Genomic DNA, 15,713 nt, shown 5'->3' with positions numbered 1-15,713 from the left:
ACCATCCTGGGCTACCATCCGTAGTCTAGTAATTTGGTCCCGGCAGTCCCTCCTGGCAAATAGGGTTGCCGCAGTACCTTCTGAATGCAAGGCAGGCTCCTCAGGTGCAATCACCACGTCGGTCCCTCCTGGCTTATGGGGTCGCTGCTCATGTGTTCACAAGTCTTTGCATGCTTGTCCCACAACTTATTCCCCGGTGGCCCCCTCTGGCACGTGGGGTCTGTGAGAAATTGGGTTAGTAGTTGACTGGGGTATGAACCCTAGTCAAGCAGCAACCACAATCCTAGTTAGGGTAAGAATTAGCAAACCTTAAATTTACAATCAGGCTTAACTTTAGAGGCAATGCGCAAAGTGCAAAGTATTTGTGCAACACTTCAAACAGTTAAACAGTGAAAACATCACACAAAAAAAGATTCCACACCATGTTAAAAAATAGAGCTACTTTAATAATTAAAACAAAACCAGAATGACAAAAATCCAAAGAGAAGAACTTGAGATATTGAATTTCAATGTCTTTAGGTAAAATTGGCACTAGAAGCAAAAAACATTCTTTGGGAAATCTGGTCATGCCAGACCAGGACAAAGTCAAAAGTTCAGGCTGACCGCGATGGAGCGCGGGCTGGATACAGGGACCCAGTTAGACCTGCTGAACTTAAGTACCTTAATCCTGGTCGAACATGTGACTAGCTGGCAAGGCGATGCATCGGTTCCAAGATGTTGCTAGACTGAGGTGTGAGGTCCTAATGCATGGTAAACGAGTATCCTGTTGACAGTGCTTGTGATGCGAAGTCCGGTGTAGAGGATGCAAGACACAGCAGAGGTGATGCGTCAGTTCTAATGAGCCCTGCAGCTGCCATGCGGGGATCCATCATCGTCATTTAGGCTGCCATCAATGAGGGATGCAAAGAGATTTCGCCATGTAGAGCATTGCACAGCGGCAATTTCAAAGGCAATGGGTCAGTCCCAGATGCAAAAGGCTGCGACGATGCGAGTGTTTTGAGATTGGTCCAATCCACGTAACAATGGTGATGCATCGGTTCTGCTTGAAGATGTGCTGCTCAGCCGAGCAGATGCGTTGGTTCGTCTCTGGGATGCATCACTCAGTAGAGGATGCATCAGTTTCACTGGAGATACACCTTAAACACAACTTGGCAGGGCAGGCTCACAGATGGCAGTGTCTATGTGCAGTAGCAGGCTAGTTGGAATTCTTTTATGTTCCTTGAGACTTCAGATCAGGATGCCAGCCAGCTAGCCCTTGGAGTCACTTTGGGGTCTGGGGACAAGTGATGCAGGTCCAGTCCTTTTCACCCATGCAGGAGAGCAGCGGTCAGCACAGCAAAGCCGGAGTCCAGCAAAGCAGCAGTCCAGCACAGTAGCAGCCCTTCACCAGCACAGCAGGCCTTCTTCCTGGCAGAGTATCCACAGGTGAAGAAGTGTACTGAAGTGGTGGTGTCAGAGAGGTCTAGTGCTTAGTCCCAGTTGTGCTGTCAAAGTGGGGGAGACTTCATAGACATGCTTTCGAAGTGCACAGAAGTACTTCCTTCCTGCTCTGGCTCCAAACTCACTACAGGGGGTATGCAGCCCTTGTGTGGGGTCAGGACGCAGCCTATTCAGCTGTAAGTGAAGCTGAGTCCAGAAGCTCCCTACAATCCTGTCTGGATGTGCCATCCAGGGGCACCAAACTTGAAAAGTCCATCTCTTGTCAATTGGGAATTACACTTAAAAAATGTAATAAGGTAATCCAATGTTTCCTAAAGAAGACATAGGCCTTCCAGTAGTGAAAAACAAATGTAATGTTTTTTACTACCAGTACATGTAAAAGTTAAAAGTGCATGCCATGCCTTTTAGATACATTGCACCCTGCTCTCTGGATTATCCTGGGCCTACAATATGGGTGGCTTAGATGTATAAAAAGGGAAGGATTGGGCCAGGCAAACGGTTTATATTTTGCTAGATTAACATGGCAGTGTAAACTGCACACACAGGCTCTGCAATGGCAGACCTGAGCCATTGTTAGAGGGCTACTTAAGTGGGTGGCACAATCTGTGTCACAGGCCCAATAGTAGCCTTTAATTTACAGGCACTGGATAAATGTAGTGTATTACTAGTGCTTATAAGTACATTAAATATGGCAATTGGGGATGAACCAATATTACAATTTTTTAGGGAAGAGAGCACAAACACTAGCAGTGGTAAAATGTTTAGAATCCTTATACCAGCAAAAACAGGAGATCAGAAAAAGTGGAGGCAAAAGGTTTGGTATAACCCTGCAGAGAAGGCCATTTTCCAACATGGTCACAGCAACGAGGTCATGTTGGTTCAGCATCCTCCTCAGAGTGCTCGATACTTGCCGCAGTCTATGGCTGCCCTCCACAAGCATACCGGGGGGTCACTGAAAACAGTCCTCTAGTCCTGTTAGAGGCCCAATTAGTGCACAGCCGAAACCTTACACCTCGGCGCAGGAAGTTGTCAAGGTAGGGCCACCCACTGGACCTCGCTCCCTTCAAAGCTTTCCTCCTCGCCGAGCACACTGGTCTTGGCAAGCAGGCAGGTTCCGGTGCTACAGGCTCAAGACAAAATATAACAAGTACACAGACTTGGATGCGGTGCACACTGTTCACTAACAAAAAACAAAAAAACAATATATGCTATACCAAAACACTTTTTGATTATTACATCTTTTAAATTCTTGTTTTTATTCAGTCAGTATTCATTGGTATTTTTAATTTATTGTGACAATAGATACCACATATAAATTTAACACATAGTAACTCAATTTGAAGAGTCATTTAGTAACATAATTTAACATTAAAGAAACATCAACACATTACGTAATGTACAATGTCATGATCATGCTCAATTTCATGCCCGATGCATTTGGGGACGTCAGTGTCCCTTTCTAAGGGGCATTTCTAAAACCCAAAAGAGAATGACAAAATCTAACAACAATAATACATGAAAGCTTTCAATCGCCCAAATAACCTTGCTAATATTGGAGGTCTGTTAGGACCCCCAATGTGACATACCAATACATGATTTATGCTGCTGTGGATCAATATATAATGAAACCAATGTGTGGTACATGCACTGGTGTTGCTTGTATGCATGCTGTACACCGAGCATGCAGTGACGGAGTACATTTATCTAACACTATTTTAATGCACCCAGTGTTCGAAACAATGTCAAGGTTGCTAGTCACTAACTACATCCTACCTTAGGAGGTCTGTTAGATCTGGGGGTCTCTAGTTGGCAATGGTATTCACCTTTGTCCAAATAGGGACCCTTACTTCTAAGTCAGGATAAGGGAATTACACTCCTTAATAACCCCTGATCATTCACTTGGTAGCTTGGCACGAGCAGACAGGCTTATCTCAGAGGCAGTGTGATAAGCAATTATGAATATACACAGTAATACAGTGAAAACACTACAGATGGACACAACTCAGGTTTTATAAAAATAAGTATTCCTTATATAGACTTAAACACAAGACCGCAAATGACAATTATCCACAATACTACACTTAAGATTACTTAAAAGATGATTAAAGTTGCTTAGTTCAAGTTGTTGGTAAATGCGACAAAGTTCTCAACAAAGTACCTGAATGCGTAACGCAAAGTAAACAAAAGGCTCGCAAAAGGGGAGATGCGTTGGTTACGTAAACCGGTGGAGATTATGCGTTGTGCCTCAATGCCGCGCAGAGTAGGGGATGCGTCGTGCTTCTTACCGGTGCGGAGGTGATGCGTAGATTCTTATCCTGCAGGCCCGTTGCGGTGCACAAGATGGCGCCTTGATGCGATGCGATGATCCGGTTGCGATGCGGGAAGATGGCGTTCTTGATACGGCGATGCGATGATGCCCTGGCAGCCTTGCGACGACTCTGTACTTTGGAGCAGCGACAAGCCCTGCGACACGCTTCTCCGGTGATGCGATGGCGACTCTCACAATGGCGTCACGCTTCTCCGTTGATGAGACAGCAGGCAGCTTCGATGAACACACGCTTCCAGGAAGATCCAGCGAAGGCTTGCTTCTCCGGCGATGCAACGATTTCAGCTGCGGCGGCGACACGCTTCTTCTCAATGCGTCACGCTTCCAGCTCCCAGCGGCAAGCAAGTGTCAGGAATCAGAATTCCCAGCAAGGAAATTCAGTGGGGAGCTGGAGGTGAAGTCTTTTGTCCCTGAGACTTCAGCAGGAGGCATGCACAGTTCAAGCCCTTGGAGAATATTCTGTAGATGAAAGTCTTTACAAAGTTCTTTCTCCTTTCCCTTGGCAATAAAGCAACCATTGCAGGCCAACCCAGCAAATAGCACACTGGCAGAGGGGCAGTACAACTCCTGCAGCTTCCTTAGTTCTTCTCCTAGGCAGAAAGGTTTCTTGTCTAGAATTGATCTCATTTCGGATCAGGGTCCCAATATTTATACCCCAAAATCCTTTGTTCTCTGAAGGCAAAGAGGCCTCTGCCTAATCCAAACCAATTCCTGAGCACTGTGTTTACATGACTCTCTTCTTCCTTTCACTGTGCAGGGCAGAGACATCAGTCGCCCCACAGGAGATGGAGCCAGCACTGGGGAGGGAAGATACAGCTCTGGAGCACTCTGTTGACAGGATTCCTCATCACATTTCACAGTGCAGGGCAGAGACATCAGACAAGCCACAGGAGGTGGAGCCAGCATTGTAAAGGGAAGGCCCAGCCCTATTCAGGTCCCAGGTAGAACTCCTCCCTCCCATCTAGATGCAGATCTATCTATTCACCACAGGGCTGCCCAAGCCTGTCTCCTGGAATCCCCCTTCCCTGTCACTCACAACCCCAGACAAGGAATACACAACCCAGCAAAGGCAGGCCTGGGTAGTTAGGCAAGAAAATACCTACTTTCTGAAAGTGGTATTTTGAAACACAGAATATTTAAACCAACTTTACTAAAAGATGTATTTTATTGTTCTGAGTTCAGGCATACTAACTTCGAATTTCTACCATGTTCCCCGAGTCAGTTAGGATTATAAGAATGTAATCATCTAACGGACCATTCTGGCCTATGAGAACACAGAGCCTTCAGTAGTGAAAACGAAAATGGCTGTAATTCAATATTAGAACATGCTACACACATCAGAGCATGGCCTACCTTATACTTACAATGCACCCTGCCCTTGGGCCTACCATAGGGGTGTCTATTATGAAGCAAAGGGAAGGTTTAGAAACTGGCAAGTTGGTGCACTTGACCAAGTCGACATGGCAGTGCTAGACTGCACACAGGCCTTGCAATGGCAGGCCTGAGACACACTTTACAAACTGCTTCTGTGGGTGGCACAACCAGTGCTGCAAGTCCACCAGCAGCATTTGATTTACAAGCCCTGGGCACACATGCTGCACTGTACTAGGGTCTGACAGATAAATCAATTAACTCAATCATGGAATAACCAATTAGTATATTAATTTAACATAGGGAGGACATGCACTGTGGCACTGATTAGCAGTGGCTCAGTGCCCAAAGCATAAAACCAGCAAAAACATATTAAAATAGAGGTGGCAATCCGTCAAATCGGAAAGGAGACTCAATCCAATGAAGCCAGGACTAACAAGGTCCCACTGAATGTAAGAACCATATAAGGCCAATGATGTAACCTGTAAGACAGTTCCAAAAAGTAAATCAGTTTATTTTAAAACACTGCCCTGCCAGTGTACTCAATACAAGTGCAAATGCTCTTACCTCTGAGCAAAGATTCCAATGGTTGCCAAAGGTAAATAGTGAAAAATTAAGGTCCCTGTGGAAACAAGACTTCAGATCAAAAAAATGCAGTGTGCTAGATAAAAGCCACAACGATCTTGTCTTTACTTGTAGGCAGTGACCATAACCAAAATTCCAGCCTGAAACACACCAACAGGTGGGTATACAACGTTTAGCACGCATTTTTTACCATGCACTACCATTACAACGCAGGCATTACCACACATACCATTACAACGCATTGCGCTGGGGGGCGCTCCAGGATAGGGAATACGTTTAATTTTATATCCAACACCTTCCCTAGTGTCCACGGGGACTGGAGTTGGAATATAAAATTATACTTACCACTATCCAGCACCTCAAAGCGCTATGCGTTGTAACGGTATTCATTGTAAATACCGCGTTGTAAAGGTATGCGTGGTAATAGTATGCGTGCTAACGTCATACATCCCAACAGGTGATAGGTAGCGATTATTGCTGGTACGTGCCGACAGAAGGAAGTCCAAAGTAGCCAAAAGTTAGACAAAGCCTCAAGGTGCTAAACCTAAGCTGGCACAGTTCATGCTAAGGCTGAAAACATTGAATGGATGCTTCTACAAACTTACCGATACTCTAGAGCTCGTCTACCTCAACATCGAATTTCCAGCGTTCTGGATAGAAACTGGATAGAAACTTGTGTAGTGCGCAATGTTAAACAAGCATTGGCATAGCCAATAGGTCTCGCCTTTGGGATCTTATAAGTATTTAGTTATGCAGCACAATACCCTTGGTGCAACAACATCAACTGTTGCATGGCTAAACACTTATGAGGTCCCAAAGGTGAGACCTATTGGCTATGCCAATGCTTGTTTAAGAATAGGCAGTGGGCTGTGGGACCTGTTGAAGATTCCATATAATGACCTTGATTCGGGTAATTTTCTTATAGAGTGAACACTTCACTTTATGCCATTCAGACACTGCCTTCAGTCCTGAACTTTTCACCCACAAGTCAATGATTCCAGGTGTGTTAGTATAATTAGGCTAAAGATAGTAAAACAGGACTACAACACCCAGAATGCATTAGGCTACTATACAGAAGACAAGGACTGGAGAAAGTGTCCATACTGAACTAGAGGTTGGTGATCACCCTAAATATATGTATTAAAAGAAAGCTGGTTTTACAATGGGCTGAGGAATTACAAATTAGAGGGATAGATGTGATGCCTCATTTTGGGGAAAAACGTATTGTAAATAGTGTAGTTAATCCCGCATTATCATTTCCTCCAATTTTGATGCGCGATTGTCAGATTGGTCTAATCTCGGATCTGAGAACCTAAAAGTTTGTGTGGCTAGCAATGAAAGGCTGGTTTCTTATAAAAACCCTTCCCTCAAACAAACAGTGAAGGATGATCAATTTAAATGGAGTTGGCTCCCGGGAGTTCTTGCGAGTAAATCCGCTCCCCGCTCCAGTCAGGATTCCAATTTTTAACAGGGAGCTGAGATTTATCTCATGGAACACGGCCGGATTTAAAGATAATAAGGATAAATTGGGTTTCCTTCATGCTCAAAAGGCAGATATAATCTGCTTGCAAGAAACTTGGGTTGATGGAAGTGTTATTTTGGATAAAGATTATTTTGTTTTGGATTGTAGCGCAACCAGCACTAGAAGAGGCCATGCTAAGGGAGGATTAGCATGTTTATTATCTAATAGATTGCAATGGAACTTTACTCACTATTTGGATCCAGGAAAAATGTTTCAAGCAATAACTTTGAAAGATGTTTTTGAAGATTGCCCTAATAGATTGCTGATTGTACTAAATATTTATATTCCTCCCAATTGTTGTTTCAATAATGGTTTAAAAACTTTATTCATTTTCTTAACAAAAGTTTTGGAGACCTCACCTACTCCACATGTGTTAATGTTTGGGGATCTAAATTGTAAGGTATCTAACAGTGGGTTGGAATTGTTTAGAAATATTCCGTTGGAAGAGTCTCTGAATATACCTCCAGCTCAATTTCCCCCAAATATAAAAACTGACAAAAGAGGTAAACTTATTTTAGATGGTTTACATAATGCGGATTGCTTAATTGTAAATGGGAGGCTTCCGTCTGATATTCCGGCAGCTTTTACTCATAAATCTAGTAAGGGAAAATCTATTATTGATTTTATCATGATAGATTATGCCGGTTTTCACCTATTAAAAGATATGAAGGTCATTGAATCGAATCTTAGTGACCATAATGTATTGACGCTTTCTGTTTCTATTAGTCTTCAGAAAGTGGTTCCATGGAGGCTGGATATAGATTCTGTGAATTTTGACTCCAGCACAGGGAAATGCTTTTGGAACATCAGCACGGTGGAAAACCTGGCACCTCTCTTATGTATTACTGTCGAGAATCTTCCTCTTTGGGAGGGGAAAGAGTTGTATTGTTTTGTAAAATTTTTAGACTCTGTAACAGCTTGTGCAAAAGAGAAATCAGGTGGGAAACAGTCCCTTGTAGCTCCTTACCCTCTGCGGGCTATAAATAGAGAAATAAATAAAATTATAAGGGGGCAATTTTTATGTTTTACTCGAGAAGCTAAGTTTAGGTTATCTACCCTGAAAAGAAGGAGAGTTAGACTCAAGGCTCGCTTAAAACGCTCTAAGGAAGATGCCCTCTGGATTCAATTGAGGGAAGCTTCTTTTAATCATCAAAGTAAGACCTTTTGGTCCTTAATTGGCAAAGGATGCGGTACTAGAGTCAGTCCTACGCCCATTGCCATCGAGGAACAGGTATGGGTTCACTATATTGAAAAGTTGTACAGTAATAATAAGTCTCAAGGTATTAATGTTGAATTTGAAGATGCTGCGACTATACTTGACGGTCCGACAGAAAAAGAAATCGAATGTGCCATTAAGAATATGCGTTCCTCAGGGGCGATGGGTCCTGATAAAATTCCAATACTAGTATTAAAAAAGCAGAGTGAACTCTGGAGTAAAATACTCTTTCCCGTGTTTAAATTCTGTTTTTCTAACGGAACAGTCCCCCCCTCCTGGAAAGGAAGCATTATTGTCCCTTTATATAAAAAAGGGGCAAGAGATCTCCCACAAAATTATCGGCAAATTGCCCTGCTTGATGCCATCGGCAAGGTGTTTGCAAAGTGTGTGCTTTCTTTAATTAACGATTGGGTATCTGAACATAATATTCTGCCTCTGGAGCAAACAGGTTTCAGACGAAATCATGGAACCTTAGATAACCTGACCGCATTGCAAGTTATCAATGAAAAATATGTGAAAGTGCGGGGTGGTCAGGTATATGGCGCCTTTATTGACTTTACCACCGCTTTTGATAAAGTAGATAGAAATCTGCTGTGGAGAAAGTTAGTTAATCTTGGTATGCCTGCTTCCCTAATTAATTTGGTCCGCGCCTTATATTCTGACACCTGGTGCAGAGTCTTACTTGGAGGTGATCGCGGCGCTTCCAAATTAATCCAAACATCTAATGGGTTGAAGCAAGGTTGCCTTTTGGCTTCATTGCTATTTTCATTGTACACTGCTGATTTACCCATCGCTCTTTCTGCATGCGCCGGTATTGCCCCATCTTTGGGGGGTGTTCAAATTGCATGCTTGATGTATGCAGATGACATCTTAATTTTGGATCTCACCCCAAAGGGCCTAAATGACCGATTGCACGCACTTCATAAATACGCCGAAAGTCATTTTCTATCAATAAATACGGCAAAAAGCAAGATAATTTGTTTTTCTGGTAGAAAGAAACCTAAATGTTTTACCTTTCCATGGGTTGTAGGGGGGGAAAAACTAGAATGTGTGAAATCTTATACCTTTTTAGGTAAAATTGTCACTCACAATCTAAGTGACAAATCACACATAGATAATAATTCCCGGAAGGCGATTTCCCAGGGAAAGAGCCTAGTCTCCCTATATAAAGCCACAGTAAGAAGGCATTTCTCTATTTTATTAGATGTTTTTAGAGCGAAAGTACCAGCCTCCCTATTATATGGCATTGAATTAGTAGATCCAAAAAAATGGAGTTTTCTAAACTCGGCAGAGGGAAAAATTCTTCGGAGTTTAATGTCTGTTGGCACTGTAAATTCGACTGCTTCCTTGCGTCAGGAATTGGGTTTACGCAGCAGTAGGGTTCAAGGTCTTGCTAGTATCATACGTTGGGTAGTAGCATTATCTAAAGGTGAACCCAATACCTTGAGAGCCTTGATAAAAAAGGAATTGCTAGGATCTTTTAATGGCTTCTCTTCAATTGTAAAAAAATTCAGATTTGCTGTGTTGCAATTGAAACTGGATGAGGAGACTTTATTTTCACTCTCCCCTCATCAATTAAAAACAGTTTTGAAGTCAGCCTCTTGGGAATTGGGGTTTTGTCTTGATAGAGACTTTTGTTTAATGAAAAAAGGTTGTACGCCTGTTATTGAATCTTATACCCTGCGGAAAGCTCAACCATATATGTACTGGAACATCTCCCATGGCGTGAGACGCCTGGTGTACTTATTAAGACATAATTTGCTTCCACTAAAAGTTTTACAAGCCAGCTGGTATGGTTGTTCGGCACGCTGTGATCTTTGCCAATTACATGATCAGGATTTAGATCACGTGATGTTCGTTTGCCCTACACTGATGCCATGCAGGCGTAGATGGTTAAGATCAATCTGCTTACAACTTAATATACTATCAGCGTCTTCATTTAAGGCAGCCTTAATTAAACCTCCTAATGAAATGTTTGTTTATAGACTGTACAACTTTTTTAAATGTTTTTTGGACTTGTATTAAGATATTTCTTGTGATTATGATGAAATTATCTTTTTGCTTTCCTTCTATTTTAATATTTGTGCTTTGTATGTATATGTTGTTTTTATGTGGACCTCAAAATGAGTTCCGTATCATAATAAATAAACTTTGAAACTTAAACTTTGTATTAAAAGAAAGCATTAAGAGAGTGCACTTTTACAGATTTCAGAGTGTGCACTATCTTGCATTGAAGGTGACAAAAGAAGCCATGTTGGCACAATAAACACATCCAGCATGCAACATTTAGAATAATGGAGCAGATTAAGAAATGTGCTTAGGCAGAGGATGAAAAGTACACTACTAATAGGGTGGCTACCGCACTGTAGGTCACAACAGACACTATCTCCAGTCCTGAACTATTCACCCACAAACCACTGAATTTTAGGTAGGTTAGTGTAATTAGGTCAGTGGAAGGTTAACAAGACTACAATACCCATAATGCATTAGGCTATCACACAAAAGTCAGGGAATGGAAATAGTGTCTCTGGAGAGAGGTGGTTACCGTACATTACACTCACTTTTACCAGCTGATCTTAGCAAGTGGGCATTAGAGTGTGCGGCTAAATTAGGGTGCGGGCTGGGCTCTGGGTAATTGAGAGAGTTTCAGGAGTGGGGACAGGCTTTCCTGTAGCTGATACAACTTTTTCCATGCTCCACCTGCCCCTGGTGGAGGAAGGGGTGGCTGTTTTTCAGCTATCAGACATTCAGTGGCATGTATTCAAGTTTCCTTCCTCAGTGAGAATACAGCACACAAAAACGTCACTTGATGTTCTGCAACAGTTGTGTGAATAAAAACGTTTGCACTGATTCCTGTACTGATGCGGACGCTGCGTTTGCCTTCTCTGCCGAAAATCGCACAGTAAAGCTTCTAGACAACTTTCCAAGGATGTTGCGTTTGTGTGTGGGGTGGGACATTTTCCCTCTCAATGACATAGAAATCACTCACAGGAAAAGACCATATTTGCTCTGGGAGAAGTTGTCCTTGCTAAAGTAGTTGTCAGCACACTTAGAACATATCCGATATTTTCTTAGAAAAAAGCTCAGCTCGAGAAGCATTGTTACAGATAAATATGGGATGGTTTAGAAACAATGAAAAGAAAACAAGAGAGGAAAGCCATGCTGCCGAGGCGCACGCTCCAAGTCTGTGTTGGGTCACGAGTGGAGTTAAGAGGCGGGGAGTGCAGGCGGCAGTGGGAGAGAGGAGGAGGGGTGCACCCACGAGTGGTGAGCACGCGCTGGGGAGAGCTCTTTTTTAAAGCGCATACTTGTGCTTGTGGCGCGCCACTGCGCACTGCCTGCAAGCTGTATGCCGCCACAAGCACGAGTATGTGCTTTGAAAAAGAGCAGAACGGCGGCTAAAGGTCTCCTATGCAGTGCGAATGCACGCTGCGTTGGCAAGACCTAAAAACGCTGCTGGAAGGTAGACAGCTATGAAGGATAGCGATACCAAATGCTCTCAGAAGTGCCTTCGGTAACGACAGCCATGACAGAATGTGGTACCAATTGTAGCATGTTGCAGGAATATGGTAAAGAATGATCTAGTGAGGCCTTAAAAATTGGCCTAGTGAGGACTTAAAAAACATGACATGATTAATTCTGGACCAGCTGACATGTCAGTATAAAAAGCAAGCTAAACTGATGTCCGATGTTGAAAAAGGAAACGAAGTGTACCGGGTAGTAACTATGACAATGTTATAGCGGAAAAACAAAACTAGAGAATAAAGATGTCAGCTATTAGTGAGTAAATAATTTGCCGCTTGATTCCAGCGTGCAATAGTCCCATAACATACGGACCAATGAAAACAATTGAGGTCCAAAGGTTAATACTAAAGATAATATCACGGACCAATTGTAGAGAAACCAGAGGTATAAGAATACAAGGTACTCTGGCACAATGAGTGGATAAGCTGCAAAGCAGTGTAATCCAAACTAATGTTGACAGCTGATAACTAAATTAGGAATGTGCAAGAAACAAGAGTAACCAACAGTTGACCTGGCACAGTCTGAGTCCAAGATAAAACGTTAGCCCTATTTCTGGAAAAGACTTTGAGAGAGTGTGGTTGTGAAAACAAAACTTTATTAGTCTAAAAGTGTTGCCAGTGGTTACCTTCAGTAATGACTAAGTTGTCACTTGCGCTTGGGTTCTACTCGATGTTGTGGTAGTGAACTACAGTTGTGTTTGCAGTTGTATGTGAGGATTGGTTTAGACTGTGTGTAGATCTTACTAATGTACACCCGAATGGGTGATTGTACAGTGAGAAGATCTCACTTAAATATCTCTGAATAGGTGGTCATGATGATTTTATATGAAGCAACTCATGTCAATCCAGTCGTTGAGCTCTCTTGATAACAATGTGTTCAGTAATTTAATCCAATAGATTTGCCGTTGTAACAATTTCTTACTGTTGTCAATTCCAGGCACTAATGTTACCTTCTCAATTATTTGAAATCTCAGTTGTGAAATTGAGTGGTTTTCTGCAGGCTCCAGGGCAGGTGGTCTTGGATTCTCTAGGTAATGTCCCCTCACCAAGCAGGAAGACTAGCAGTCCTTGACACCCAGTCCTGGTCCCAGGTAGAAGTCTTGCAGAGCATCACCTTCTCACATAGCCCGTCTGGCTGCTTGGCAGATGACACATTTTTGGGGACACACCCTCCCTTTCTTGCAGTCCTTTTCCAGACATCAAATATGATTTAGAGTCTAAGGGCCTGATTACGAGTTTGGTGATGTGGGAGCGGGCACACATGCTGCTCCCACATGCCGAACAGGGTCACCCACAGCCCGCCTGCCAGATTACGAGTTTCCTTGTAGTATGGTGGATGGTTCTTTGGCGTTCCCATGGTGGTGCCTTTCAAGAAGGTCATTGCACAGCATGGACTGTGAAGTCAATGCCGGGCAGGAAAGGGATGCATGCAGACAGGGGGCACACGATGTGATCCCCTGCATGCATCCCATGAGCCTGAGTAAAGAGGGGGCCCCACAGGGCCCCCTTTGTTTCCTCACTGCCACCCTTTCTAATGCGGTTTCACTGCAGTGGTTAGGGTAGCAGTGAGTCAACTGGTAATATGCTTGGCGGTCCTGCTGCAGCATCCCCAAGTATATTGTGGCCTCAAGTTCGCCACGCTAGCATCAGGGATCGTGAATCCCTGGCAGCTGTGGCAGTCTCATAGAGGTCTTATTGCCGTACTCTTAATACGGCGGTCGGACCCATAGTGCAGTAGTCCAAGACCGCCACTGTGAGTTTGGCGATCCGAAGGACTGCCATACTCATAATAAGACCCTGAGTCTTATGTTGGGGTTCTCCTTCTTTTAAAGTGGACACTTTTCTCCTTCTTCTTTCCTCATGAAAGATTTCTTTCATAGCAGGCATGACTTTGCAGTTGATTGACTCACAACACAATTCATGGGAGTGACCAGAGTTTACACCAGAGTCAGCCACAGTGATATGTGCATCAAAATGTTAATTCCAGGCTCCCAGACCTACTCTTTATCAATCAATCAATCAATCAATCAAAGCATTTATATAGCGCACTACTCACCCAGAGGGTCTCAAGGCGCTAGGGGAGGGGGGTCCGCTACTGCTCGAACAGCCAGGTCTTGAGTTGCTTCCTGAAGGCGAGGTGGTCCTGGGTCAGGCGGAGGTGGGTCGGGAGGGAGTTCCGTGTCTTGGCGGCGAGATAGGAGGAGGACCGTCTTCCTGTGGTGGCTCTTCGGATGCGGGGGACGGCGGAGAGGGCGTGGCCGGTCGATCGAAGCTGGCGTTTGGGAGCTTAGAAGTTGAGGCGGCTGTTGAGGTATCCTGGGCCTTGGTTGTGTAGGGCTTTGTGTGCGTGGGTGAGGAGTCGGAAGGTGATTCTCTTGTTGACCGGGAGCCAGTGCAAGTCTCTCAGGTGTCCGGAGATGTGGCTGCGACGGGGGATGTCCAGGATGAGTCGTGCTGAGGCGTTCTGGATCCGCTGGAGTCTCTTCTTGAGTTTGGCGGTGGTTCCGGCGTAGAGGGAGTTGCCGTAGTCCAGACGGCTGGTGACGAGGGCCTGGGTGACCGTCTTCCTGGTCTCGGTGGGGATCCACCTGAAGATCTTACGTAGCATGGGCTGGATGTTAAAGCACGACGAGGAGACGGCGTTGACTTGTCTGGTCATGGAGAGGGAGGAGTCCAGGATGAAGCCCAGGTTGCGTGCGTGGTCTGTTGGTTTGGGTGCGCTGCCTAGGGCGGGGGGCCACCAGGAGTCATCCCAGGCAGAGGGTGAGGATCCCAGGATGAGGACTTCCGTCTTGTCCGAGTTCAGTTTCAGGTGGCTGTTCTTCATCCATTCGGCTACCTCTTTCATCCCTTCGTGAAGGTTGGCTCTGGCGGTGGCGGGGTCGTTGGTGAGGGAGAGAATCAGCTGGGTGTCGTCGGCGTAGGAGATGATGTTGAGGTTGTGCTGGCGTGCGATGTCTGCGAGGGGGCTCATGTAGACATTCCTATGATTCCTATGAGACACTCATATGATTCCTTTATCAGTTCATCTCCCTTCCTGAGGTGTGTCCATGTCTCTTCCTCGTGATCTATCACTGAATCAAAGAGAAACCTCTTGAAGTGAAAAAGAAGCCTCTCCAGTGTGTGTTCCTACCAGCTCACAGGAAGGCAGCAATCCACTAATTTGTCTGGGGGGTCTTCTCCTCCTTATGTCTTCACCAGTTAGGCCTGGGCTTCCCAAAATGTAACCCAGGTTCATCCATACAATGTACCCTTGCATGCACATTTACTCAGTGTACACTTACAGCACACTTACTATACAATACTACTATCACTACACTTACATGTGCACAGGCACCAATACACACACTCAGTCTGTGCACACTGTTCAGCACTAAAGCTCAATGTATATTCAACCAGGGTGGGTGTTCTTGTTTTGAAACACAGACACTTCCAGCACACACATTCCCCATGGTCGCACTGCACAACACATCACCCTTCATGTATTGTACTTCACGCAACTACACAAACACCCAGCACATGCTCTCTTTTCACACAAACTGAACAACACTACACCTTTTATGGGATGTATTCCTCACAGGTATATATACACTGAGCACATGCACCAATCTCACATGTACTTCATAGTACTGCTCTATCCCCATACTGTAGCCATCCCAGGCACACATATAACCTTGCAGAGTCACTACTCATGCGCTATGCAGCACTCCACATCTACCTGATATAGGC

The sequence above is a fragment of the Lissotriton vulgaris genome, chromosome 2_1, assembly GCF_964263255.1.
Source record: "Lissotriton vulgaris chromosome 2_1, aLisVul1.2, whole genome shotgun sequence".
Taxonomy (NCBI): domain Eukaryota; kingdom Metazoa; phylum Chordata; class Amphibia; order Caudata; family Salamandridae; genus Lissotriton; species Lissotriton vulgaris.
This window is presented reverse-complemented; position numbering follows the sequence as displayed.